We start from the raw sequence: 5,833 nt of genomic DNA, 5'->3' as shown, positions 1-5,833 counted from the left end.
ATAGAGAAATATAACAAAAACCTTTATTTACATGAATATATTTAAATAATTATATAAGAAACTAAGACTAAACTTAAAAGCTAACTAGCTAATGTCTAAAATACAGAAATAATTATATTTTCTAGGTAATTTATAGAAAATCGTATCCGATCCGGTTGGATTGTTTTGAAATTGAAATCTCTACGAGAACAAGATAACTAAGTATGTGAATTGCTTTAGATACGTATCGATAAACATACTGATAAAGACACATAGGTAATAGTATATGTATAATAAAATTGTAAATATAAAGATATCTAATGCTAATGTGTACTTAAAAATAATTACCCAGCGTTTAAAATCTTTGCCGAATTCTAGGAAACTGGGAACTTTTTAACCGTATTACACAGAGCAAGCAAACATCTGTTTGGGCGGCGTACCTAACTGCTTTCATGAAAACTCGAGCGCTCAGATAGTTTTGCAGTTCAAAGTTATGAATAACTTAAAATTACCGTTACTCGGTGTAAGTTTACGCCTGGTCTAGTTTGTGCAATTTCATTTCAGCGGATACAAGTTTTAATGTTTCTGGGATATCACGGGTAGCTCCGTAGGTATGGCAAAAACATCGTGTATGCGAAATAACCTATTTTATTTATTATAAAAAGTCCAAACTAAACTAAGTCCAAACTAAGCCTACAATTAAAAAATAAGCTTACTTATCTGAATATTGGGACTGTATGTTTTAAGTTGCTATCGTACAAACTCACAGGCCTCTTTTATTTTCACTTAGAGCTTTAGCACTAACACTGATTTAAACTTTCACGATTTTTACACATAAGTATTTAAAATTGAAAACGGGACTTAACCGCGTATTGATACGTTTTAAACACTAGCCAGTCTGCCCCGAGACCATGGGGACAATGTCGTCCTTGAAACGACGGAGATTAGTGTTTAAGGCTGCTTTCGAGAAAAACGTCAAAATAATGTAAAATTGATAGTTTTAGTCGGTGAAATACTACACTTTCCGTTATCCAATAGATATATTTAATTCAAGTTTCAATTAGAGCATCTTATCATCTTGATGATTATAAGACTGGATTTTAGAAAAGTAACTCAGTAAATTAATTATGAATTTTTCTCTGATGCACGTTTAGGAAAACCCGCGTATAGCGCTGGATTAGTCGATCTTATTTGTAAAATTTTGACAATTTGGAATACTGAAACTGGTAAATTTATAATACGTATATCCTGTACTATAAACTTCTCAGACTACATTCTTATTATAAGATTTAAAAAAAGAGTAAACAAGGCTAAAACGAATTCAATTTTTTTCAGAAATTACCTAAAATTAAGTGACAATTTCTTTGAAAATCTACATCACATCGAAGTAAGTTTTGTACTTAATTAATCTGCAACGTTTACTTAAATTGCTGGTATGCCTAAGTGATTACCTATAAATTGCTGTTATTTATTTTTGCCAATTTTTTGAAAACGAGCCTTCACCGGTACAATTATTACCACTTTTGGACATTTTCTCATATTTTGTTAGACCAAGTAGAAAAAGTCCTATAATATGATATATATTTGTAAACTACTCGCAAAGCCCTTTAATTTGATACTACACACGGTATGATTAAGCGCTCGGTTACGATTTAACTATTTTTCACATGAAAGCCCTCTTAAAACATAGGATTGTTCTATTGAAAATATCAAATCACATATAAAATAATACAATAAACACTTACATTAAAACTTACAATAAAACTTATAAATAATTATAGAAATACGCGATTAAGTCCCGTTTGCAATTTTAAATACTTAGAGCTTACTTGGTTAGAATAGTTACTAGGTCCTTTACGACTTATTTTTTATGACACATTGACATCTATCTAAGAGGATGTTCTTAACATGTTTTGGAGCCGAATGGCACTAACGCTCACGAAACGAAACGCCCGTAGATATCTATCTCTATCGCACTTGCGGATTGGCGCGACAGAGCCAGATTACCTTTCGCGGCGTTTCGTTTTCGTTTCGCGTCGCAGAAATGCCATTCGGCTACGGCACCAGTTAGGTAGGCACCTAAAACTTATTGTTATGTTTAAATAGTTTTAATACTTTTATGTTATAGTCAAATAGCATTATATTTAGAGTATGTGAGGAAATGAAAACATTTCGCGACTCTTCTCTAATGAAAATGTAATGTGTAATCGCACAGACTAAGACAAGTATATAAGTATTTGTATATGGTTGGCTGAGTACCCACATAGCGAGCCTTCTTGAGCTTACCGTGGGGCACAGTCAAATCTGTAGATATAAGAATGTCCTAAATATTTATTTATTTAAATAACGTAAAACAACCGCAATACCGTCGAGTCGACTAATGAAGAAACTTACCTTGTTGGTTCTTGTTGACACTAAGAATACCGCTTTAGCCGCTTTCTATGTAAACCAAACTTGTACGAGCTGTTTCACACTCGTGTAGAAAATCTTAAATGGAGATACATCTTTTTACTAGTAGTTATAATAAGTAGTGAGTAGTATGACATGCGACGTAAGTAAAGAGTGTGGCTCAAAGTAATTGAAGCTGGTAGAATGGAGTGTTGAGAGACACACAGTAGGTATTTATGCTATGACGACATTAAAAGAAGAGCTGGATAAAATTAATAGAGAGAGCCGTGAAAGTAAATGCAGAAATTTAAAGAGACCTAAATTTCTATTTAAAATTAGAAAAAAATGGCGTGTCCAGCTGTAATTCAGGAGGGTTGGGTTCGTGATCATATTTTTTTTTCTAAATGTATCAAATGATCGCTTATATCGTAACCAGACATCATGTCTTCGACCAAAAGTTTATTTTCAAGAACCAATATCAAACACAAAATTTTTCTAGTCTTTAAAGTACAGGCGTTTTTGTTTATTGGTATTAGTAAAACTAAATAACGTAAGATTAGTTATATTATGTATTGCTAAGGTTTGCGCATTATATAGCCTGTTTATTATAAATCTCTCTTGTTTCTCATTTTCGCTAATAATATTTGCGTGGAACATGCTTTAAAATTTGGATCTAAATATTAATTAATTAACGAGTATCATAATGTTTATTATGAAAAAATTACCGTTTAACATAATACGCATAAATACACAATTTAATAATTAAAGTTATAAGATTATTTTAATTGATCCTGGGATGAGTGTCGAATTTCACACCAAAACTGTATTCCAAGTATAAATTAAGTAAGTTTCTGTTTAACATTTTCTTCTCTAAACAGAATTGAGAGATGTCTACAAAGTTTCAAAGTTGTGCGTCACCTTTTGTGGTCGGTTTATGATTCGAGTAACGGTTCAAAGTAATGTGAAATTAACGGAATTCCATTAAAATGTCATTAAGTAAAAATAATAACCATAAAAATATGACGAACGATTGTTTATATTCGATATTATTCTACACATTAGAGTAGTAACAATATCCCCTAAATATTCCCTGTTTTTCTTGCGTGCCATATAGGAATATTACGGCAATCTTCTGCCGCCAGAGTACGGCCTATAATATACAGGGTGTGTATTCCATATGGGCGAATATCTTAATTACGATTAGTATCGGACCTAAGGAGCCTGAAGTACATGTTTTTTTTTTAATCGATGACATATTTTTTTTATACATAATTTAGCGTACCTACCTAAACGTCATTACGACATGACGTTTACGTCATGTCAAATTAAGTTGGACGATAACATTGCTGCTTGGCCAGATTAAAAAAATAAATAAATATTGGGGGACACCTTACACAGATCAACCTAGCCCCAAACTAAGCAAAGCTTATACTATGGGTGCTAGGCGACGATATACATACTTATATACATACTTATATACATAGAAAACATCCACCTGTTCAGGAACTCTTGGCTCTGGTTATCCTGACTCAGGAACAAATATCTGAGTTCATCACACAAATAAATTCCCTTACCGGGATTCGAACCCGGTACCGCGGCTTAGCAGGCAGGGTCACTACGCCCTAGGCCAGACCAGTCGTCAAAAAAATAATTACTCTTCATTAATAACACTTTTTAACAAAATGATTATCCTATATTACGATTCGTATGATCAGATACTATAACTGGATACATTATTCGCCCGCATGGAATCCTCACGTTGTATAGTAAACATTTTGTAAACCGTACAGTAATGTATTATATTCTTTGATTTAAACATACTATGATGCCTTAAGAGGGGGTCGTACGAAATCCTCGAAAAGTGCATTCGGCGTTTAACAAATGCTGCTCACATTTCTAAATTAAATGAAATAAAATAAATGTAGTTATTATCTTAAAGAGTGTGTCTACAACTTTTGACTATTCAGAATCTCTAATTATTAAAGGTATAATAAATAAACCCACGCAAAATTGACCTAAAATGAGAAAAACGTATGTTGCCGTTTAGTAAACTTTGTTAAAATGTACTAGAAGTTTTGACGTTTTTTATATTTTTCCTCTCAAAGGCAACAAAGAAATTTTACCTTAAATTTAAACTATCGTAAAATTTCCATACATTCGCCATTGCTGTCAGAATTCTCCTTTCGATTAGACGCCGTGAGCGGCTCATCGGAGGCAGACGTGTCGCCGGTCGCTCCGCGTTGACGTTTAAATTTGACAAATATTTTGACAGAAATTAGTGTACGTACACGAAAAACCATACCAGTGTAAAACTGTGCTCAAAATAAATAGGGTAAATCAATAATGTCAGGTGGAGATCCAATCTCATTTAAAGTTTAAAGGTGCATGGCTTGTACATAATAAATAAATAAAAATATATCACATTATTAAAGAAAATAACGAACACAACCGAATGACTATAAATGATTTCATTCTAGTTCGGTTAAATTGAAAAAAGTTTCATGCTTTCTTTTACTCATTGGAATACATTTTCATTACGCTGGTATTCACAGGACGTCATTTTAAAAATATATATGACAGCACCTACGTCAAATTTTGTCAATCAAACTTCACAGGTTGTATGTAAACAATTACAATTTAATTTATTTTTACATATTTAGATACTTATTAATCGATTCTTACTTAGAATAGAAGAAAGGGAAATGTGGGCGGGTATATAAGTACCTATTTATTAAATACAATATTCCGTATGGTGTGCTTCTGGTTCAAATTTATATTATTTTATATATAAAAAAATGTTTCAATTTCATTAAAGATTACTCTGTGCATACCACGAACACGTAAGTAACCGTAAGTTGATCGTTGTTTAGAAAGTTAACGCTCGTTTTGAATGGCACTTCTCCATTCAACTAGACCAGATGTACATGGAACAGTCACCAGCATAAGTATTATGACTATGAACGGCCGTAACAACATATCCGATTCTCTATAGGGGCCATAAAGTATATGACGACATATTCCCGGCAAAAAATTGTGATGCTTCCTGACCGGCAAAAACATAGTCTCTCTTTCTAGCGTCTCGCGAGCGTAGCGTCGGGCCAACTGTATGGAAAAAGACGCCGCGTCGCGTCGGCGCGGCTTAGCCATACAGTTGGCCCGACACTACGATCGCGAGACGGTAGATGTGGGAGGGTCCTTATCCGTATAAATATCTGATCGGGTCGCTTAAAAATATTTGTTTCCTTTTATAAAAATCTAAATTACACTCTCACTCGCATAATTATATATCCATTGTTAAAGCAAATATATATCTTACGGGCTAGAAATCATTAATATGTAATTAAAGTGCAATAACAAACCCTACCTTAGTTGCCTTAGAGCGGTAAATTGTATGAGGTGATTTGACATCTCACGAAACACGTGCAGTATTGTCAGTGATTGTCACTGCATATGTCTGTCTCATCTG

Source organism: Leguminivora glycinivorella, chromosome 2 (genome assembly GCF_023078275.1).
Source record: "Leguminivora glycinivorella isolate SPB_JAAS2020 chromosome 2, LegGlyc_1.1, whole genome shotgun sequence".
In the NCBI taxonomy this organism is placed as follows: Eukaryota; Metazoa; Arthropoda; class Insecta; order Lepidoptera; family Tortricidae; genus Leguminivora; species Leguminivora glycinivorella.
This window is presented reverse-complemented; position numbering follows the sequence as displayed.